The sequence below is a fragment of the Protopterus annectens genome, chromosome 11.part0 (assembly GCF_019279795.1).
Source record: "Protopterus annectens isolate FY-2018-M chromosome 11.part0, PAN1.0, whole genome shotgun sequence".
Classification (NCBI taxonomy): Eukaryota; Metazoa; Chordata; order Ceratodontiformes; family Protopteridae; genus Protopterus; species Protopterus annectens.
In genome coordinates, this window is record NC_056745.1 from 471407471 (window position 1) to 471433107 (window position 25637).

Sequence of the window (25637 nt, forward strand, 5' to 3'; positions counted from 1 at the left end):
TGGCATTATTGCTAGGCTTTGCAGAAAGCATTCAGTGTCCTGCACCTACTGTGTCGCACCATTTCAGTGATAGCTTCATCACCTTGCACCAGGTGTTATGCCATGCATTAAGTAGAGGGATGACAATCATAGGAGGACAATCTGGAGTCACAACTCTTAACTTTTCTGACAGCTTAGCAGCTAAGACAACAAATCATGCAATGCAGTAACAAGGGAGTGAAATGAAGAGACTGCCCAGCTAACATGATCAGTGAAAAATAGAGTCAGTCATGGACCACAGTGCTGATGTATTACAGGAATGATATTCTCATAATCTGCCTTCATATACTAAGCTTTAATTAAGATAGGTGAGTGCTTTGAAGATTTTTATGTTTTATTTGTGTGAGTATTCATGCTGATCTTTATTAATAAACTATTTGGGATCATACAGCTGTGTCTACATGCCCTTCTGAGGCTCCATGCTACATATCTGTATTATGTATAATTGTATATGTTGTATATGGCATGCAGCAGGAATAATAACTGCTTATGTCACCTGCATATTTGTTCTGAATGACCTTCCTCCACTTCCCACAAATCCTATATTCAAGTGCCTGGTTAGCATTTTCATTTGTTCCTAATGGTTCAATGTGTGTTTTTTGTGTGCTCACCTGTGCTAGATTTGTATGCCTTCCAAGCTTTGTTTCTTTAAAGCAAAACATCTGTAACTGCTTTATTGAGCCATAGGATTGTGTCTTTTTATTTCAAGCAGTCTAGTGAGCACAAGTCTATTGTGGATAGCTGCCAAAATATTACTGAAAGTTTCAATAGCATTAGTTACGAGGCAGAGTGCAGTACTGGATATTGGTATTGATTTATGAAGCAGTGAGGATACTGCAGCAACAATCACATTGTTCTGAGGAAGTTCCTATTGCAGAAATGAAAGTGCCCAACATACTTGTTTAATAAATAATTTTTTTATCTTCTGCTGTCAGTCTGTGTCCACATCAGATCTTCTTGTTAAATTGATTTGTGATCAGTAAGCAAGTCCTGTGATAGATTCATCTGTTGTCTCTGTGTTGAACAGGACACATTAATTTGATAGTTGAGGGGTTGGCATAATGGACCTTGCAGATACAAAATTCAGGGATGATTCTCAAATAGGTAAATTGCTAAGCTTAAAATGACCCACAAGAACAATTAACTTACTATGTGGTCAGATGTACAATCTTGCAGACAATACGTAAAAGTTAAAATTAAGTTAATGCAACCAAGGGTAAGAGATCATATCCCAAAAATTAACTGAATTTTTAATACTATTAATACAACAAAACACACAGGGAGAGTGTCTCTTATCCAAATTATATAGAGTAGTGAAGAAAGAAATAAAACGTTGTAATGATTTTTGGAACTACTTTACTCAATTGAAAACAGACCTCCAGATGAAGAGGATAAAACATAATTTTTAATATTTTCCAAACAGAGACCTTTTTCTCTTAGATGGAAACTTTTTTACTTGGAAATTATTGCATAGATCTTTCTTCACACCTCATAAGATTGAATTAATGTTTAAAAAGAAGCAGGTTTAATGGAGATGTAAACAGGAGCTTAAAGCAGATTGGCAGCACACATTCTTTGTGTTGTACTTACACCTTATTGGAATAACATTAATCTTTTTTACAGGCTTTAATTGAGGACAAATTTGTTTTATCTAAGTCAAAAAAACTTTTTAATACCTCTGCTCTTGCTTTTGTTAAAAGAATGAAATGCCCTTTTTATGGTCCATTTTATTATTTATTTATTATTTATTTATTTCCAGTTTGATTACTGGGGAAGTCCACTGGGCCCATAGAACCCATTTTCAGTGGTGTCCCGGGGAGAAAAACTCCAATAAACATAATACAATACAAATATCAGAGATACAGTGATACATAGTATAGGTCATACTGAAAGATGCATATTATAGGACAGTTACATAATATGTACAGAGTAAGACATGTTCAAACAAAATAGCTTAAGGTTGTTCTGAGGATTATGCAGATACATTTAAGCAACCACTTTAATTAACACAGTAATAGAATTGGGGTAGAAAACAATTTACAAGCACTCATACATTTTTTTTTTTTTTTTTGCTATTTACAATATTTACATAGTTTTGTTGTGTGTTAGGTAGCTCTCAGAAATGTGGAGAGCTTAGACACACTCATGGTGTAGTAAATATAGGAGATTTAGAGAGATTGGGAACCTGTGAGGAATCCTCAAGGGGTTAAATACTTAGAAATTAGGTAGGGTGATGGCAGGTGCATTTCCATTTACTGGACAGGAGTTTGGTATAGTTCTTAGTGTGGGAGGAAGGAATTTCCATTTATTGCCTATGGAGAAAGAGAGGCATAATTGGCCAGCAGGACATTTAGGCTTGTAGATGACTATTAAGTTTTGATGTTCCGATCTGAGATTTCTGTTTGGAATGTATAGGGGAAGGATATTTGCTAGAGCAGGGCATTTAGTAGGGTGAAATATAATTCTATGAGCAGCTGTGAGATGAAGGTAGTTTAGGTAGTTTGGGAGTACCAGCCAGTTCAGAGATTGTAGGGTAAGACAGTGATGGGTGGAATTCCTGGATTTGGTGGCAAATTTAGAGATTCTATTATAGCAGTTTTCTAGTTTAGAGGAGATGGAAGCGGAAAGGTTGGTTAGCAGAGGGGGGTCTGTATAATAATGAGGGGAAAAGATAGGTAGTGGCCAGAGTTTGCCTAGTAGAGTTTGAAAGAAAGTGACTATTACTATAGAGCATGCCTAATTTTTGGTGGGTTTTCTTAATATTTTGTTGGATGTGGATGTCAGGTTTGAATTACTTATCAATAGTAATGCTGAGCAGTTTAGCATAAGGCACCACTTCTATAGGTGAGTTGGATTGACTAAGGACTTTGAATGTTCTTTTGTTGCAGGAGAAAGTCTTGGTGGGGGGGGGGAGTAAAATTTTTGATTTGTTAGCATTGAGAGAGAGGTGGTTTTGACGCATCCAGTCTTTGGTTATTGAAAATGCAGTTTGGGTTTCTTGAGCAGTTCAAAGAGGTTAGAGGCAGAGCAGACTAAGGTTGAGTCATCAGTGTATTGAATGACTTTAGCATCAGGAATGGCAGTGTGGAAGTTATTGATAAAGATGTTAAAAGGCATGGGCCCAAGGATAGATCCCTGTGGTACGCCAGTTGGGGTAGGTAAGAAGGAAGAGATGGAGTTATTCCATTTTACTGCTTGAGATCTGTCAGATAGGTAGCTAGAGAACCAGGATAAAGTTTTTGGAGAGAGATGGAGATCTGAGAGGTGAGAGATAAGGTGTCTGTGGGAGACAGTATCGAAGGCTTTAGACAGATCTAGCAAAACTGTAGACACCGAGTGTCTGGAGTCTCGGGCTTCATTGACAGTTTCTAGGAAAGACAATAGAGTGGTTATAGTGCTATGGCCTGGGCAGAAGCCATGTTGGGTCGGAGTTAAAAGATGGTTTTATGTAAGGAAAGGCATGGGTTGGTGGTGGATACACTTTTCTAGGATTTTGGAGATTGGTGAGAGAAGAGCAATAGGGCAGAAATTTAAGATGCTGGTGTTTTTACCACCTTTATGAAGGGGAAGGATATAAGCTGAGTTCCAGAGTTTGGGGACATAAGATTCCTTTATGGATCTGTTAATAATGATGCTAACTGGGAGAGCTATTCCTTCAGAAGCACTTTTTAGAAAGGAGGAGGGAATATTGTCTGGAGCATTGGAGCAGGGCCTATGTTTGGAAAGCAGTTTTTTATGAAGGTAGTAGAGACAGGTTTGAGCTCAAACATGAAGGGATGGCAGTTAGGAGACTTGGATGGAGAAGAGTGAGGGATTGGAAGGATTTTGTTGAGGAATGTCTTGGTCAGTGCAGATATGGTTTCTATGAAAAATGAGTTAAATTCAGAACTTAGTTTAAGGTCAGATTTACTAGGGTCAAGACAGGGGTTATTCTTGGATCCGGGATTAAGAAGTGATTGTACTGAATTCCAGAATTTCCTGGGGTTGTTATTATTATTATTAGACTGGAGCTTGATATAGTAGGATTTTTTGTCCTTAGTGATTAGCTTTTTTGCAAGGTTGCGGAGTTGTTTGTATTTGATCAGGGTATTAGGCAATTTGTTGTTTTGGTAAAGCTTTCATAATTTGTCCCTTTGGAACATGATTTGTTTTGTATGTTTAGTTAGCCAGGGAGTTGTATTAATTTTTATCCTTTTGTTTTGCAGTGGAGCAAGAGAGTTTAGAGTGTCTAGGAAGACAGAGTTGAAGTAGTCTATGGCTTTGTCAAGAGGAAGGGTGTTTAGAATTTGCCAGTGCATTTGTTTAAGCATGTTAGAGAAAGTTATGGGGTTGAAGTTACTGAGGTTACGAGTGAGAATGTATTTGCGCTGATGAGGTGAATAGGTAGTTGCGGGATGAATGAAAGCTGGGAGGTGGTCAATGATGGAGTCAGGAATAGTGCCAGAGTTAGTTATTTTGTTAGGGTCAGAGACTAGGATCCAGTCAATAGTGGATCTGGGATTGTTAGATTTGTTAGGTCGGGTGATAGGAAGAATCATCTGAGTGAAATTATAGAGGTTAATGAATAGGCAGGGAGAGGGACTATTAACTTTATTCCATTCAATATTTACATCGCCTAGTACGTATGTTTTGTAGTTAATGTTGGTAGATGCCCATAGGAGTATGTCTTCAAGGGTAGAGACATTATTACCAGAAGAGATGTAAAGAGCAATAATACAGATATTTTTGTGTTTATTAAGTTTTAGTAATCCAGCTGTAAGTTCGGTGTTACTGAACTGAGGGATAGGAATTTGAAGTAGTATAATGGTTAAAAGGTTAGAGTAGACTAAGGCAGTGCTGCCACCTTTTTGTGTGACCAGTCATGTCTGAGAGTATGGAATCCAGGGGGCAGGATCTCGGAATCGGAGATATGGGGTTTGAGCCATGTTTCGGAGATGGCTAGGATGTCTGGTTGGTTATGGTTTAGCCAAGCTTGAAATTGGTGAGCTTTGTTGTTGTGACTCTGGGCATTGCTAGTGAATATTTTTAGGAAGTGGTGAGGGGAGGAAGGAGATAAGGGGGACGTATTGCAAATAGAGCGACTGGGACCAAGGTTGGGGTGGATGTCCCCAGCTAAGATTAGGTTGTAGAAAGGTAAATTGTAGTTGTTTAGGTTTACAGAGTAATAGTTTGGGGAGAATTGAGATATGCGTATTTTTCATTTTATTAGTAGAGGTGGAGAAGATTTTTGAATGGAATAGGTGTAGAGGGTTTGGCTGAATGAGTGAAGGTGAGAGAGAAAGGAAATGAGAGTAAGGGTGAGGGAGGGGATAGGTTTGTATGGAGGTTATTTTTGAAGGTAATATTTGGTGGGTATTAGAGGAGTATGATGTGGTGTAGAATAATGGAATTAGGAGCATAAGGAGGAAACAGGGGACTAGAAGAGTGTGAAGCATTATAGTAGGCATGTGAGTCCAGTGAGAGAATGATAGTAGTAATTATGGAGCAGAAAGGTGTAAGACTAAGATATAATTTGTTTTCATAGATCTAAATGAAGAAGTGGAGACTTCAAGTTTAGGGAGTTAGAGTGATATAAGTATGAGGGAAGGACATAAATGGGTGGAGTAATAGGGGATGGGTGTCTATTGGATAATTAGTTTGACTGGGAGGGGAGAGGGAAGAATAAAAGTAGGAGTGCTGGGGGCAGGTAGGAATTGGGGGCAGGGTAGGGAGTGGAGTGAGCCCGCAGGGCGAATGGAACGGGAAGAGCCAGGTAGGTGTGAGAGTACAGAGCAGCCAGAAACAATCAGTTTGTAGGGATCTGTAGTTGGGACTGAGTGTAGGCTAGAGGGAGGTAGACTGCAGAGATTTAGTATTAAGTAGAGGTTAAGGGTAGAGGTGTTGAAAAACAAGGGGTAGGATACAGCATAAAACTAGTTGGCCTTGGGGAAGAGAGACAAGGGTACAGAGTAGCTTGAGGGGGGGAAGGGTCTGCGGTAGGCTGCTAATGTGCTTGCTAAGGGTAGGTTATTGTCAGTATTGTAAACATTCCAGGAGCTAGACTTGATACATACACGTTAGTCTAAGCAGGTTGGAGGGGTAACACTAAGAAAGGCAGTCCAAGGCAGGTGTCCTTTGCAGGGGGTTTTCCAGTTAGGTTTAAGTTTGATGAGGGGGAGGCACCTGAGAAGCAAGCTGTAATGAGAGAGAGAGAGGTGGTTAGCATTTGCAGGACAGGTGGGTAAAGTAGGCACTGCAGGGGGCTCAAGAAAAAGTTAAGGAGTGAGATGAAGTAGGTGAAGCTGAGTAGAGAGTGAGTGCAAGTTGGGAGGTACAGCTAGGAGATAATAAAAAGCAGAGAAAATAATTAGCATTCATTTATGAAGACCTTGGTCAGTACATAATTTACAATGCATGAAAAGCTAGGCAGAGGCAACTAAGCAGCTAATGTATAAACAGTTAGTAAAACATAAAATACTAGCTAAAATACTAAAAAATAAAATACTAAATGCAGCTAATGATAATTACTAACAAATAAAATACTAAAAGCAGCTAATGCAAGAACAGTTAGGAAAAAAATAAAATACTAATACAGCTAATGCAAAGACAGTTAGGAAATAATAACATACAGGTGTAACAATCATTCACTGAGCAGACTTCAGTCAATTGTACTTTGCAGAAATGAAAAAAAACGGCTATGGTTTGATATGTTAGGCACAGTAGTTAGCATTCTGTCTCAGTATCACAATACAGGCAGCCTACCAAGTCAGAAAACAATCCGTATTAGCCAACGGCCTTAGTAACACAATCTGAGCTACTGTCAATAGGAAATCAGCAAATGAAGACGCAATTGTTACAGCGTCTAGCCCCAGGAGCTCAAACCGAGCTGATTACAGTGTTTAAAGGCCAGTGTTCATAGTATTCAGCCCAAATAGCTCATATCCAGGAAAATTATGAGTCTCTTGATGTAATACTGTGAGCTTACAGCCCAAAGAGCTCATTCCAAATTAAAGCTCCACTTACTCAATTGTATAAAACAATCTGTGGTAGCGTTCAGCCTCAGTAGCTCAAGCCAATGCTAGTTAGCTGTTAAACAAACAGCTTTTGGCCCTGAGCTAAGTCCTGAATATAGGATAGTTATGGGAGCAACTACAGTAGCGTTTGGAACTATATTTAGTGCTATTACTGCTAGGGTTCTAACCAAGAACTGGAAAAATTAAGCTACACCCTCTTTCAAAGAATTCACAAATGTTGCAACTGAAGTATGTCATCTGGAAATTATCACCCTTAAATCAGGATCTACTAAAATCACTTCCTATATATGCCCACATATGTGGACAAATTTCAAGGAACTGCTTGATAAACAAAAAAAACTTTACTCATATCAATTGTAATGCATAGGAATTTTTTATGAATCTTCATTGTTAGTAGACACTTTTTAAATAGTTAAAAACAAACAACCAGTAAACCAGGATCCACCACAGAATTTAATCCAAACTCTCTCTAGCGCATCGGCAAACGCCTTCCAAGGAGAATACAAACAGAAAAAAGCACCACACATTTATACAATGAAATTAATCAACCTATTCTAACAATTAAACAATTAAAACACCTAATTAATTAAATAATTAATTAAATAAAAACTCTCCAATTGCATTTTACGTTCATGCCACTAGGGGCTAAAGTGCCATATTTCAGTATAAAAACTGTTTCCTTATACAGAAGTTTTTTCTTCATATTAATACTATATTGAGCAATAGAGATATGTTCTAAAACAGTACCTAGCATACCCGGTGGGTTACTATTATGATACTTTTTAAAGTGCATTGCAAGTGGACTTTCTAACTTCTCATTCCTAATATCCCTCACATGTTCCTGTAACCTGGTTTTAAAAGCCCTTTTACTCTCCCCCACATAGAACATTCCACATGGGCATTTGAGTGCATACATAATACTTTCAGTATTACATGAAAACATACCTTTAGACTGAAAAATTCTGTCCATTAATACATTGAAATCCATAGGGATATGTTCCTGCTAAGCTCAAATTTATATTCAAGCGTGCTGTAGGAGTAAAAAATCTAGCATGGACTAGCATATCCTTTATATTTTTGCCCCTTCTAAAAGAAAAAATTATTTTTTTTTTCAAAAACATCTACTAAATCCCTATATTTAAACAGGGAAGTCCAATAAAGTTGAATAATCTGCTTAACTTCTTCTGTCAATAGATCATAGGTCATAACTGCATAAATCTTTCTCAAATAATTTAATTCTTTCTTAAATCTACCTTGGTGTTTATTACAATTATTACTAGGCTTATATATAAGGTTCTTATTGGCTTTATCTAAAGAAAGTAACACTTCCTCAGCATTATAACCCCTCTTTATAAATAACTGAGACATTTTTTCTAACTTCTTATTTACCGCATTAGTATTACATAATCTCTTTACTCTCAATAATTCTCCATACGGTAAAGATTTTAATAAATGTGGACGATGATGGCTAGTTCCATCTAAGAAGTGCAAACCATCTTCAAATTTTCTAAATACCTTAGTAATAATTCTCCCATTTTCACCTCCTTCAAGACATATGTCTAAAAAGTTAATCTTATTACCTAGTTGAAAACCATCAAACTTCAATGAAAGTCTATTTTCTTGGAGGGCATATATACAATTATTAACTTCTCCTCTACCCTCCCTTACATATAAAAATGAAATCATCAATATATTTACAATATTTCACCACATACTTTTTGAAAAATTCCTTCTGATACAAAAATTCCATTTCAAAAAGCCCCATCATGATGTTAGCGTACATGCGGGCGAAAGCTGCCCCCATGGCTGTACCCTTCAACTGGTGAAATATCTGTCCATCAAACTCAAAATAATTATTTCTTAAACAGAAATCAACTGATTCAATTATATAATGTGAAAGGACACTGTCTCCCAAAGTTTTATTTAATGCTTCTAGCCCATGCTGATGATTAATACTTGTGTACAAACTCTTCATGTCTGCTGTTAGCCAGTACATATCTTTAGACCATTTGAGGGGTAATACCTGTTCTAAAAAAATCAGAACTATCTTTAATAAAAGAACTTTGTCTAATAACATATGGTAAAAGAAAACTGTGTAAAAATATACCCACATTATTGAGGAAATAATTACATGCAGACACAATAGGATAACCCGGAGGATTCTGGGTGTCCTTATGTATCTTAGGCAGACAATAAAATCTGGCAATTTCACAGTTGTCCCATCCCCCCTTAAATGACCACAATACACACAAAAAGACATTTGACGACCTTTATTAAACTGCATTATACAATGAACTATATACACAAAAAACAACATTAATTAACTTCTTCAGTAACGATGATCTCCGGGCAACGTCACCACTCACCCTGGACGAACTTTACCTCAAGGTAGCGTACCAACTCACCTTGATACCTCCTCCACCGGGGCAGCGTACCTACTCACCCACATAAAGAGGCAGTGTACCTGCTCACCTCACACCATACCAAAACCAATAAATCAACACACCTTCTTTAGAGGGGAACAGAAGAGGACAATCATGTCCCTCTTCTCCACCTCAAATTACCCACATCTTCCATCCATATATAAAGGAGGAGGGTGGGAGGGCCACCAACTCACACCAAATGTGCCTACTTCCTCTAATCCCAAACCCTTAGTACTGTCAGAAGTCCCACCTACTCCTACCTCACTTCCTTTTACATTTCCCTCTCTCCTTAACCCTTTCGCCATCACAAACCCACTATCCTAACCAACTGCAATCCTTACCTTCCTTTCTACCACTATACCCTCCCCACACCCCTTTACTCCCTTACTCGAGGGACCGGGACAACTTAGTTTGTCCCAAACTGCATTTGTCCCGTCCCCCCTTAAATGACCACATTACACACACAAAGACATTTAACAACCTTTATTAAACTGTATTATACAATGAACTATGTACACAAAAACCAACATTAATCAGCTTCTTCAGCAACGATGATCTCCGGGCAGCGTCACCACTCACCCTGGATGAACTTTACCTCAAGGCAGCGTACCAACTCACCTTGATACCTTCTCCACTGGGGCAGCGTACCTACTCACCCACATAAAGAGGTAGCATACCTACTCACCTCACACCATACCAAAACCAATAAACCAATACACCTTCTTTAGAGGGGGAACAGAAGAGGACAATCCTGTCCCTCTTCTCCGCCACCAGCCTTATCCCAGCCTGTTCCCCCTCCTAAACCTTAGCCACAATCATATCCTCTAAAAAGAGTTTCAGATCCAAATTAAAAAGATCCAGACCCACGTCATTAAGGTGTACTCCATCCGTTCGATACCAAGAATCCTCTCCATCCCCAAAATCTCTATGGTCAATAGTATACATCCCCAAAATCCTTAATTGCCTAGCCAACCTTTGATTAACGCACCTTCTAACCCTTTCAATCACCTTATGACTATATGCAGCCCTCCAACACAAACGCGGAACCAACTCTGGCCACACAATTTCCATACCCATGTACAATGCCTGTAATTTCATCAAATCTCGCAGCATAATGTCCACCAATTGTTTTTTAGGAACAATGCCCAAGTCATTACCCCCTAAATGAATGACTAATATACACGGACAATCCACCTTCAGTTTAGCCCTCTCAAATTCATGTAACAACCCATCCCACCTAAGCCCCCTAACACCATACCAGGACACTGACCACTCTAAATGTGCTAAAGCCAAATTTACCCCATCATCTCTAACTAATGCATGCTTCTCTGCCCAGTGGATGAAAGAATGCCCCCAAGATGATAATGTGCTTCCCTAAAAGAAAAGAAGAAAAATTAATAATCAGACCACAACTTATCTAATATAAGACAAAAATGCATTTGAAGACCATCTCCCTACTCTTTTAATCAATTCAATAGAACTACCCTCTCTAGCTAAATCTGAAGCCCTACCTATCCTGAATGAATGAACTGCAAACCTCTCCACTGGAAATCCGTACAAGTAAAACCTTCCTCACCAAAGTATGACTCTACTACTCGACACCACCTTCCCATCCACTGAACAGAAAATGAACTAATCTACACTCCCCTTTCGCCTCCTTACAAATTCTTTTGCCCACATTACTGGACAAATGCAATGATTCCTGTCCGATTTAAGCACCACCACACATCCCCTACCCAACTGATCTGTCTTACTCCTCCTTAATGCAATAGTAACCTCGCCCTCCCCTATAATGACATCCTTCCAATATAAGAAGCCTAACAGCTCTGAAATACAAAAAGCACCAAAATATAACCATGTACATAACGTACCCCATTTAAAATAATCCATAGACCCCTTTTGCAACAAACCTAACCCTTTCAATAAAACTTTCAATATAACCCTCATAAGCGGCCATCTATTAACCTTACGTTCCACCACCATTTTCCCCCAACCCCTTAAGATACGCCCTAATGTCCAAGACTTAGTGAAATCCTGCAACCTCGCTACCGTAACGAAAATGCTAATCGCAGCCAAATCCACCTTAACCATCTGCAAAGCCCTGCCTAATCCCCAAGCATGAGCTACATATTGCAGTAGTAATTTCTCTGACCATATCCCTTCCTCCTCTGGCAGCTACAAAATAAACTGATTAAAATCAGAAAGAGCCCTGCCATATGCCTTCCTTGTAGAAGGAGCCCAGGAATGCCATACCAACCGCCTGGCTACATCGACCCAAGATTCCACACCTCCTCTGGCAGGATTTCTGACACCTCATCCGCCCATGGAACCAACCCTCAAAACCTGCGAAACTGAAATCAGGACAAGCTATCAGCAATCTCATTCCTTACACCAGGCACATGCACTCCTGTAAAAGAAGAATTTATTAGTAGGCTCTGCAAAACCAATTTACGTAATACCAACAATAACAAGCCCAACTTAGCTGTCTTCTTTTGCCATACCCTCACTACAGCCATATTGTCTGAGTGAAAAACTACTCATTTACCCCTCAATTGTTCCTTCCACACCACCAAAGCTGCCCATATAGGCATCAATTCCAGAAAAGCCACGTCCCACTTCGAGACCTCCTCTCAATCCCGAGGCCATTCAGCCGCAAACCACCAAACCCTAAAATAAGCCCCCATGCCAGCACCCCCAGCTGCATCCATAAACAACTGAAGTTCCTCCTTTCCCACCCAGTCTGACTGCCAAAAGGATATCCCATTAAATTATTGCAAAAACCCATTCCACAACCCCAATTCCTTCCGCACCAGTTGGGTTACCCTAACCCAATGGTGTTTGCTCTTACCCCCTTTCAGCAAGTACATCAGTGACCTACAAAATGCTTGCCCTGGGTGTACCACTCGACAGGCAAAATTCAAAAGCCTCAGCAACTCCATAACTGAACGAATCCAAATCTTACCGAACGTATCACCGACCTAAGCCTCTCTATTTTATTCTCTGGTAAAGAAAACAATCCCCGCTCCGCATCAACTGTTAATCCAAGAAATTCTAATGCCCTTGCCAGACCCTCCATCTTATGCTGAGCCAGTGGCACCCCTAACTCCTCACACATAATCGTAAACTCCCACAAACCCTCCTGTGCTCCTACCCTTCCTTCACCCACCAACAGAAAAATCATCTAAATAATGCACTGCCTTTTGAGTCCCCACTTTCTGCTGCCAAATCCAATGCAATACTGTACTGAACTTCTCAAAAGTTGCACATGCCACTGAACAACCCATGGGCATAGCTTTATCAAAATAGTACTTATCTCCTACCCGCATCCCCAATAGTGGCCAATCCTCCCTCCTAATAGGCAACAATCAAAAAGCCGACTCAATGTCGACTTTAACCAACCATCGCTCCCTAAATTCCCTAATCACTTTTACTGCATCATCTAAGGAAGCATAATGCACCCTAACCTCATCTTCTGCAATAAAATCATTTACTGAATTCTCTTCCGGATAAGACAAGTGACGTATCACTCTGAATTTCCCTTCTCGCTTCTTCAGCACCAACCCCAAAGGCAACACCCTGTAAGCACTAAAAAGTGGACTATCAAAAGGACCCAATAACTGCCCCGCCCTACTCTCTTTCTCCAATAAAGCCTCCAAGATGTCTTCTTTACCTTGAACAGATCGTAAATTCTTGCAACCCCCCCCCCCCACCCCTTCCCACTGTGGACTTAATAGGAAACCCCTTTTGAAAACCCTGTATTATCTCCTCTGATGGCCAAGCCAGGAAACCGATTAAACTTATCCCAGAGAACCTCCACCTTAATAGGGAATGGCGCCCCTCCCTCTATTGCCTCTAAAGAACCCAAGTCCAAATCCCCGGGACCCACAAAAATTACCCCTTCCCCAGACCGGCTGAAAGCCTTGCCCACCAAAACCACCTTCGCAACCCATCACATTGGAGTTCCAGGACAAAACCTGCCTACCACAGCTAGTGGCCAAATGACCCCCTCCACATCTTGAACAAACATGGGCAAATTTGCACCCCACTCATGAACAGGAGCCACTATTAAATGACCAACACACACAAGCTGTTTCCGGTCCACTCAGCCTTCTGTTAAAGCTCCCGTAGCTATCCATCATCGTAGCCAACCGTAGATCTGGGTGACGCACCTCCCAGTGAAGTGACTGGTCCACAGCCTTCCATTTGTGGAAACGCTGATCATACCAGAGCCACGCATTACCCAGCCTTAACCGCTGTGCCTCATGAATGGTAAGGAAATAACCTAGCAGTGGCAAAGCCAAGGACCCGTCCTTCTCCAGCTGCACTGCCATAAAATAAATAAAGCCAACCACCCAATTATCCCATATCCTAGGGCAAAGCTTACCTACCCTCTGCCTTCCAAATGCTGCTAAGGCCGCTAACAAGTCCTTACTGTTAGTGGACTCTGCTTCCACTAGCCATTGGACCCCTTCCACATCGAACAGCTCAAACAAATCCACATGCTCCCCTTTCCAATTTTTTTCATTAACCGGACCCAAAATGTGCGGAGTCAGAATAACTGCTCCTGTCCCCTGCCCCAAAGACTGGGTAGCCAACCAATCCCCAGGTTCCAGCCCAAAATCAGAGCCTACCTATGAGCCCAAGCCCAAACTTCCCCGGAACCCCCCACCCCCCTCGTCGCCTCTCTAACTGGGTACCTGGCACCCTGTGCTAGCTGCCTCTGCACCTCCTCTATCCCTTGCACACCACCCCCAAGATCCCCAACTGCCAAGTCATCATCCCTCCCCACCCCACAATCCTCAACCCCTAGCTCCCCCAACAAAGCTGCTGTAATAAAACCATTACCTGCACCTTCGTCTTGCGATGTGCTGGGAACTGGTGTCTCCACTGCTATCACCTGCTGCGATGCCTGCTGCTTTTCACCCCAGCTGGGGTTCTCACTGCCATGCGTCACCTCTTCCGACCTGGGGTCTGCTCAGGTTCCTGTACCACCTCCAATGTTGCCGCCTCCTGGAACAGTTCCTCTGCCTGGGCCACAATTGCCTGCCACCTCTGCCTTAGCTCTGGTAATTTGGCCATCTGCAAAAGAGAAACAAAATATTAGCACTATTCTATAAGCCCGACTGCCCTACCCCCCCAACCCCAGGTATTGCCTTGCCCCGCACCTTAACTTATCCCTGCTTGCCCACCATCACCTTTCCCCCATCCTGTCAGCCACACCTCCTACCATTAGTACCCCTTCCTACCCTAGCATATCCCCTATCAATATCCCTCCCCCTCTGTATCTGTGAGGAGGAAAAAAAATTAATTAATTACTTATTTAAGTCCCTCTAACTATCTCCCTATCAATCAGCCACCCAATCCTTTCACCATTCACACAAACAAGGCTAAACACACTTACCTTCCCTCCCAGCATGATCTTCTATATAGGTAATGGTTATTCCACACAGTGTGCATGCACAAACCGGCGCTAGGACCTAACAGCTGAAAGACCGGTAACAGCAACCCACTACACCACCAGGGAGGATGGAGTAGCCATATCACTACCACCACTGAAACCTGGGACAGAGGGACACCTGACCAGCCACAACACCATCCTGAAGGACAAAGAAGACTGACTGACACCCATGAACCCACCAGGGAGCACGGACCACCAACTGCCACTATACCACTGATGAAGAAGATGTCGGACCCCCGAACTCAAGCCGCAACCACCGGGGAAGCGACATGGACACATCGACCCATGAACCCACCAGGGATAAGATACTCCGACACAGAGGGACACCCGGACGACTGCAACGCCATCCTGAAGGGGAAATGGAGAGGCAAACAGACACCCACAAACCCCTTAGGGAGTGCGAACCACAAACACCACCACTACCACCAGCGAAATGGAACCAGGAGCATACTGAACCCCCCCCCGAGGAGCTGATCCACCACTATATCCCAATGCTACCACCAACCACAACCACCAGGAGAACATTTACCCCAGGAACTAACATAACCAGCCCACAAACACAGCAGAGAGCATGAGGGGATGATCTACTACTACCCCCCAACCTAACTGGGACCGGATTACACCGATGGACCCCCCCTTTGCCTACCACGACCACCGGGAGAATGTCTTCCTGTTTTTTATTTATTTATTTATTTTTTAAACTGTACTCCGACCACATGGCACCGACGACCTGCTACCCAACAGAGCTAAGGACAGGCCCAGCCTCCCCCCACGGATGTCACTCAACCACATGGCCCCACCGAAACAAGGCCCGACGAATCCCCAGGAGACCGGTGGATGACAGGGAGCAAGGAAAACTTCAACCACTCAGGTAAGCCTAGCACTATTCCCATCCACTTTATTATCTATATATCTACCTTCTATTTTTTTTTTGTCCACCCCCCAACCATTCACCCACACACACACACACACACACACACACACACACACACACACACACACACACAGTACTCTATCACCCTTTCCTATCAGTAAGCTCAAACTATATTCCCAGACTCCAGCCCCCCCTTAACCTAATCCCTAGAAAACACCAAAGGGGGGACTGACCCAGACCACCTAACCCCTTCTCTCCCCACCATCAAAGGCCTACCTTCACCCACGATACCTACAGGCCATCCGGACGTAAGCTAGTTATCACTCCACCAACCCATGCCAAATGTGCCAACTTCCTCTAATCCCAAACCCTTAGTACTGTCAGAAGTCCCGCCTACTCCTACCTCATTTCCTTTTACATTTCCCTCTCTCCTTAACCCTTTCACCACCACAAACCCACTATCCTAACCAACTGCAATCCTTACCTTCCTTTCTACCACTATACCCATCCCACACCCCTTTACTCCCTTACTCGAGGGACCGGGACAACTTAGTTTGTCCCAAACTGCATTTATCTATTTTAAATTTAATATCTACATCATCTTTTGAAAAATATCCTAAACGCTGTCCGTTCTGTAATGCATTTCTAAATTGTTGAGTGGCTTCTTCATATTCTTTAACAGAACATTTTTTATAAGTCTCACTATCATGTAAATGTTCCAAACACATCTGAACATATTGTGAAAAATGCATTAATACAACCTTATCCCCTTTATCTGCTGGTTTTATAATAAGTTCTTCATTTCTACTAAGTTGTTGTAATGCTTCCCAGTCTAATTTAGTTAAATTATACGTATATGTTGTTTTTTTGTTAAACAAATCGCAATATAAAGATTCTTTTTAAATAGTTGTTCTTATTTGTTCTTGTTCATATTGTTCCTTTTTTATGCTCACAAATTTCCAAATACAATTACTGTCAAGTTTTTTAGTTAAATCTAATAAAAAAAATTTTAAAAAAGAACAATTAACATACTACTAACTTATAAACCTTGCTTAAAATAGGATTGGTACGATGGTTAAGATATTTACCTCAAAAACAGAAGGTACAGGGTTTGATTCTAACCTTTGGAAAGGAAATTGACTAGGCTTAAACTGGCCCATAAGAGCAGTCAACCTAGTACTTGCCTATGAACTTGTCCACTTGAAATCTTAAAACACTTCCTATGTGGTCTGAGAGATTGGCATAAAAGTTAAGGTGTTTACCTTACAGATACAAATGCAGGTATTGATTCTCAAATGGCTTAATTGGTTATGCTTAAAATGACCCACAAGAGCAGTTAATTTAGTACTAATCCATGAACCTATGACTTTTCCGTCAGTTGGTGATCCTCTCGAACTGGCATAAAAGGACTACTTCCTCTGCTGAAATAGCTTGGTCATCTTTCTGTATGCGTATGATAGAAGGATCAGCAGAGGTGCATCTGCTCTGTATATGGCATTTTTGAGCATACAGTGTGCATACAAACACACACATACACAAAGTGTGGTAGAGTAAACTATCTAACAACTTTTACAGTTGTTCCTTGATCAGACGGGCACTTTGTCTCTCTGTAGTGCACTAAGTGTGCTACCCCTAAACTATGAAGCACTTCATGTTCCTACCTTTGTTCTTCTCTGTAAGTTGTAGTACACCAGGGCAGCTACAGCTCCATCCACAACAAAGAACTATGATTCAGTTGCTACTATTTGTTGCTGTGTTCTCAAAATGAATCCAAAAATTTCAGGTTCTCAGATTTACTCTTGAGGTTCATTTCTTGAATCCATTTCTCAAACACATTAACAAATTGTTTATGTTTAGTGACTTGATTATAATTCTCTGTGTTATATCCAGGAACAGTTTTTCTATTACCTGAAAGAAAATGTTGTACTTGTATAAAATCACGTCCTCTTTGTCATGAATATATTTTTCTGATTATGATCACAGTATACTAATTTTTACTTCTGCCTACCTCATTGAAGTACATATATTGTATAACAAGTCATTAGAATGCAAAATAAATAACGTTTAATTTTTACTTGCCGTGGTGGTGCAGCGAATAGAATTGTCACTTCACAGCAAGATGTTCTTTGGTTCGATTCTCGGCTGGAACACTTTCTGTGCAGAGTCTACATGTCCTCCCTGCAGTCGAGTGAACTTTAAAGACATGCAGATAGGTGCATGTGCATGTATGAGTGCCTTTGGTGAAGGGTGGGCACCAGGCTGGCAACATGACATTGTAAAAATCCACTGCCAATCAATAGCAGACCAGTGATCCACTGTGGCGACCCCTAACTGGGAAAAGCTGAAAGACTTTTTGGAATTTTCACTTGGCATCGGTTTCATGCCCTCTTTTTTCCTTCTGTAAACACATTACATCCATTACTCCCTCAATGTATGTACAATGGAAAACATTATATTAATAATTGCCTTTTCCTTAATTAGGTATTGCATGTTAGATGAGAGATAGTCACATGGTGAGAAACAAGAAATTCCTTGCTAGTCTGGATTATTAAAACTTATACTAGAGCAAAATTTTGTGTAGTGTATAAGAAATATTCTAAATGAATAGTTCAATAGAACTGAAGTATTGAATAATGAATTCTATACTGTTACTGGATCCCTAAATATCCTTAAATTAGATAATGCTAATGAATGTGTGTGTGTGTGTGTGTGTGTGTGTGTGTGTGTGTGTGTGTGTGTGTGTGTTTGAGCATGTGTTTTGTGCAAATATAGTGTAGTGTGGGAATGTTTGAGGTCATGGTGATGAAGAAGAGAACATTTTTCATTTTGGTCTTGTATGACTTCAGAAATATTTAGTAAAAATAGAAAAGTGCATGGGGTAAATCCCCTATTTGGCAAAATACTTTTTATTTTATTTTATTTAGCCATTATATAGTACAAAAATTTAAGAACAGATTACATAGTGTGATATTAATAAAAAAACAGCATTTAACAATACAAAGAATATACAAACATTATTACAGCTGTGAATAATAACTAAATAGATTCTAGAACTATATACAAAGATAGATAGATATTAATAAAATAACCTTTGCAGCATATTCTGCACTTATGTAATTTATATGTAAAAAAAATGTACAATTTATTTGGGTATGTTTAAATACAAGTAAAGAGATTAAGAATATTAGGAAACATCTACATTTGTTTAACAAATCGCAGGTGAAGTTTATTACATCCAGCTGTAATAATAATAGTCTTTCAAAGGTCATTACCATACGTAGCAGATTTTAATGATTTTTTTTTCCCAGCATTCATGTTGATGTGTTGAATCCTTATTGGAATAAATAACCATTTTACATGCCTTAATCTGTTGATAGGCTGTTTTAGGAAAATTTTCTTCAAGATGTCTATTCTAGGTCAGGCCAGTTTAATGAAGTATAATATTTTAGAAAAAAATACAATTATAAATATTCTAGTTAGAGACTGATTGATGTTTGAAGATAAATGTGAAAGATGGTCCATTACCATTTCCAACTGTTTGCCAGGTAGTCTAATAAAATGGGTTGTAATTTGTCACAAAGTAATTTTATGTAGAGGTTAATACCGAAATAGCTGAAGTATATCTGCTGTTGTTACATCACATGCTGCACAAGACGGTTTGTAATTAGGGTAAAGGTGGGTTAATTTTGCAGGAGTCAAACATTATTACTAATCATAAATTGGGTATATGCAAGTTTTAGGGTATGTATTTGTAATCGCAATGTATTAGTTGTTTCAAGTCTGTGACATTTTGATTATATTCAGACTATATTTAAAAAACTTGATAATGTGATTTAAATTAATATGACAAAATAAGTTTACAAGTTTTGGAGATTTTTCTTTCTTTTTGAACTGATAACAGGTTTTCTAGAAAGGAGTCATGTTTACATTTTCATTAGGTTTGTGTTTAGATATAAAAATGTCCCAAATTTGTTGAACAATAGGTATATTACCTTTAAGAAGATTTATTTCCCCCTGGTTTCTTCCAAAAAGTGGGAATTAACTGATTTTAAATCCTATTTTTTTTTTGTTTCATACCAGTGGAATATAACCAGTGGAATACAAATCCACTATAATGGGAAACTGAAAACCTTTACAGCAGGTGGAGCTCTCCAAAATACAAGTGGGTTGAAATATTTTTGGAGAAAATCAGGAACTAGGATTATGGGGATAAATGAATCTTTCAGTTTGGCATCATTGCATTCAAGATGTGAACCAGTGCACCCATATGAAACAATAGAACCTAAACAAAATAAATTGTCACATAGATTTTATATAAAACTGTTAATGAGCAACTCTTCATTTCTGATGCAGTTTTATTTTATCTTACTGGTCATCAGAATGTAGTTTATGTAATAAGGTTGTGTTAAACTCATATTCCACACTGCTGAGGTCAGTACTTAGACTTGGATAAGAAGAAATGGAACAAGGAAGATGAGCCTTTTTAAGTTGCCTTAAATCCAGTTTCAACAGTGCATGTTTGTTTTTTAGTATATGATTTAGGTTGGCATAGTGTATGGCAAAGGTGAAAATAGAGAGGAGACACAGTCTGCTTTCTTTAATTAAATAACTTTTTGTGAGCCCTCACTGGCTGTCAACCATCAGGCTTCCTTTGACCCATCTGAACATTTGCTTCCCACTCAGGCAAGAGCTTACTTGCCTGTTCTTGCCGATGTGGAGATGAGAGTTGTCCACAAGAGCCTGTGTGGAAACAGACATCAAGGAATTTATTTTATATGGACCTCATCTCCCAGTCCTGCAGCAGCAAGTAGCTGGCAGAAGAGTATGTAGTCCTGAGCTCTGTACAAGTGCATGATTGTGTATGCTATCATAGATTATGCTGCTTGGCATGTCTCTATTATTATAGTCCTGAGCTCTGTACAAGTGCATGATTGTGTATGCTATCATAGATTATGCTGCTTGGCATGTCTCTATTATTATAGTCCTGAGCTCTGTACAAGTGCATGATTGTGTATGCTATCATAGATTATGCTGCTTGGCATGTCTCTATTATTATAGTCCTGAGCTCTGTACTAGTGCATGATTGTGTATTATATCATAGATTATGCTGCTTGGCATGTCTCTATTATTATAGTCCTGAGCTCTGTACTAGTGCATGATTGTGTATGCTATCATAGATTATGCTGCTTGGCATGTCTCTATTATTATATAACTGCTTGGCACTCCTTTATATACTACAATGACTAGCAATTTCCAAGGTGTAAGCACAACGAGGCAGAGATGTAGCTGGCTTATCTAGAGCCTGGTGCCATTTCATATTCTGGCATCCTTCAGTTGCATGCCAGCAAGATGGCTCCATTTCTGTACTCCTCAGCTTCAACTTGGGAAGCAAAAAATAGGTCCATTTCCCAGTCTGGCTGGCAAACCTCACATCAAGTGCAAGCAAGCAAGCTTATTCTAAACTCCTCTACTACTCGAGAAGCAAAAAAAAAAATGTTCCTTATTTTAAACTACAGAACTATAGTAAGTCATTTGTTACAACTGTAATGAGTGTCTTGCTGCAGTTTAAATACAACACATGGAGTGCTGATGTGCTTGAACCCTGATTGCTAATGTACTATCAGCATTCATTTCTGAGTCCCGGTAGTACAGTAACTCCCAATCAGCCATCTCCCAAAGCTCCCCCCTGACATCTTGGCTGCCCCCTTCACCCCACCCTTGCTACACTCTGGCAACCAGGGGCAAAAGCCACCTCCCTAATCCTTGCAATGGATAAGTCAATGGTGACTGCTCATTCCCACCCTCCTGCACTCACCTCCTCCAGCACTCACGCAACTAACTTACTTGTGTAACCTGGACCATAATCATTGCTTTATCCTTTGTGCCACAGATCTTGGTGTTCCAGGCTTCTTCAAATCAGCCCTGCATTGCTTTCAGCTTATAATGACACATTACTGTCCTATAATAAAATAATTGAAAAAGAAATAATATTTTATGGCTGGCTTTGTGACACAAATGCAAAAAGCCGACTGTAGCCCTAAGGACATGGCTTCATCTAACAGGTCCAGTTACTAGATAAGCCTACTGGTGTTTCACGGGAGTGAGTAGCTTATTCCGGCTTACCCATCCAATGGGCGGAGTCAGTTAAATTTCTCCTACAGAGGTGACACGTGGCAGATAGCCTGGTATGACAAATCCACGACACAAGGGCCTCATGGAGACACTATACATACCGAGGAACCCTTAGGTGGTCTAGCTGCATTATACCTCAGCACTTCAGGCATAGTACTTGAAAAGTGTATGGCATAAAAAAAAAAAAAAAACACACTCTCATGAATATGTTAGCCACAATCTCCTCATCCTTTACATTCACATTAGCTCTTCCCACTGCAAGTTTACAGCAGACATTTCGTGGTTGAAAAGTAGGCTATTATTTAACAAATAATCTGTTATGTGATAAGCAGAGAAAACTGGGCCCATCCTCTCAAAATTATTTTTATTTAAGTGAGACCATAGCTAGAAAGTACATTGTACTTTTGGACTATTTTCTCATGGACAAAGAAACAGTTCTTTTATGCATGCTTACATTGATGTGCTTGTATGTCTGTATGTCTTTATAACTACTTTGTTATTAGTGTGAGAAGCACTGCTGCAAATGGCTGAAATAACCCATAATAACAGACTGAATTATGAAAATAATGAAAATTATTTTTATTGCTCAGTTTAAAACTAACTGTATGTTTAATCTATGCACAGTGAACTTTGCAGAAATGTTCTTAGAGACATATATATATATATATAACATTTATTTTTAGCCATTGTTATTATAATGTATTCAATTATCTTTTCTGAGGACATCTTTTGCCCTGTATGTATAAAGTTTATGTCTAGTTTCCTGTTTTATTGCCTCAGTGGTCTGTACTGATGTCTACAGAAAGATAAAAATCAAAATCTTTATTACCTTTCCTTTTATTGATGTTAAGGTTAAAGATGAATAAACAGATTTTCCTCATGTCATTGGGTCTAACTTTGGTTAATAATGTATTACCATGTAATAATCATTTCTTGTTACAAAAAAAATGTTCCATCTGCCTGTAGTCAAAACCAGCATTATGTTTTTTTTTATATCTGGGAGGATTTCAGTGCACAGAATACATAGTGGTTATCAGTCAGTGGATTCTGTCAAACACAACACACTGAATGTAAATAGTTATAGCTCATTTTACAGTATTATGCCTATATAATGCAACATCTCTATAACATTTCAGACTCCTTTTACATATTCTGACATCTCTGTAACTCTGATATTGATATAAATTTTGCAGTAAGACAACAATAGTGTTCTTTAGAGAATCTCTGACTCTCTGAAATTGATTCCTGAAAATGAAGTCTGACTTTGTCATGGATTTAAGAAGCTGTGCATCCATTCTAGTCATGCACTTCTTAAGCTGCACTTCATGCAGGTGTGAACTAATGTTGCTGTCTAAATAAAGGCTTCCTTGTCAAACCTTCAACAGACAGCTATTTAGGAGCACAGCACTGCAGTGTCCTCTTGGTTGCTGCAGGATAGCAAGTTAACAAAGGGCTTCTAAGAAAAAGCCTGCTTTCCTTTCTGTTTGATCAGCCAGTGGTAATCACTTCCTGTCTCACACTAACACAAGAACCAAATAAGATTTAACCTTGGTGTTGTCTTAGGAGGGCATGTTCATGCTATTAAAAGTATTTTATCATTACTTATTTTCACCCACAGGTGCACAGGCACACACACACACACACACACACACACACACACACACACACACACACACACACACACACACAAAAGCATATCTGCATTTATATACATATTTATGCATGCACATATATATTTACATGTGGACATGTTTGCTGGCTTTTGAGCCTTCTAAAACATATAGGGAAAGACTCAATCATTATATGTTGATTCTGTGTGTAGATGGGCTGATCCAACTGGATATACTGAACATACTGGGTCATAAAAATTAATTTTTAGGCACATAATGCAGTCATAAAGGTCTGGTACTATTTATACATTTTGACACAAAAAGCATACAAAAAGCTGCACATGGTCGTAAAATAAAACACATACAAGTACTCATGTTAGAATGAATTTATGAAAGCTGCCTCTCTCTCTTATGTACTTGACTTGCAAAGCTTAAAACAAAAGCAACATATAGACCCTTTGACCTCAATATGCCTATTTTGCATAAGAGGTGGTTGGTTTAGCTCAGTGATGTCAGTGGAAGTTTTATTAGAGTCACGACTGGTAAAGGTATCTGAATGCTGTATATATAAGCACATAACAATGCAAACACCTATAACAATATTAAATTATAACATCACTGAGGACCTTTTCTTAATACATCACATACCTTAATTGACTGAGGCTAACTGCTATGGCCAAGAAGATCATTTGCAAGGACCCTGAGTGGCAGTGGCTATCATCAAAGCATGGCAAACCATAGCTACTAAATCTGCAAAACATCTAACATATTTTCTATCCTGTGCACATTCTACTTGTGAGGTCACAAGATCACTTCGTTAGGATTCTGTGTAGCTTCACACATCCTGACACTTTGAAAATATCTAACACCTCTGATTGCATAACTAGACTTTTTAATAAACCAGAACCTCCACACCTTTGAAGTAAAGCAGATTATTAGGACTGGTCTTTCTTCTACTTCAAGGTGTGTGTGTGTGTGTGTGTGTGTGTGTTGGGGGGGGGGGGGGGGGGGCTCAGACAACTATCACCTGGAATTATTTTGTTTTTATAGCCAAAAATTGCCTCCTACTGTCAATTCAACCAACACTTCACTAAATCTATTCTAGAACTCACTAACAATAGTACTTCTATTACATTTCCAAATCCGTCATCCTCACTTATTGACCAAAACTGTTTCTCATTACAACATATTCCTACTAGCATAATATATAAACATCTGAACAAACTTAAACCCACAACCCTGGCTGCTGATAAATTGCCAGCAAACTTCTTCAGGATTGCAAACAAAGCAATCTCATATCCTGTCTTCCTATTAATTAACTGCTCCTTGTCAGAACAGTGCATCTCAACAATATGGAAAATTTCATATATAATACCAGTCCATAAAGGGGAAAAATCACTGCAACTTTGTAACTACCAACCAATCGCTATTCTATCTCCCCTGTCAAAAATCCTCAAATAATGTGTACTTTCCCAAATAATCAACTACCTCCTTACCAATAAACTGCTGACCAACACCCAACATGGATTCTGTCCTTATCACAGCACCACCACAGCCCTTATTAGCTTTTCCAACACAGTAAATCAACACTGCAGCAATTGAAATCTTGTCTCCACTGTCTTCCTAGACCTCTCCAAGGCCTTTGATACAGTCTGTCATAACAAACTACTTACTACACTCTCCAAACTTAATCTAAGCCACTCCATACTATCCTGGTTCCAGGACTACCTACCTAGCCGTCAATAGGCAGTAAATTGGCAAAAATCCCTACCACCCCTCCTACCCGTAACTTTAGGCATCCCGCAAGGATCCATCCTCAGCCCCCTCCTCTTTACCATGTTCACAAATAAGCTTTACAAAGCTACCATGCATGCCATTTTGGTACAGTATGCTGATGACGCCACCCTAACATGTTCTGCCACATCTCATCCCTCAACTCCAAAAATTAACACAAGAATCCTTCGTTGCTGCCAAAACCTGGTAAGTAACTTTCAGCTAATACTAAACTCCAAAAAAACACAGTTAATAATATTCCATCCTACAAAAGCCATAGACCCCATTTCTCCATTCACAATATAGTCATCTAAC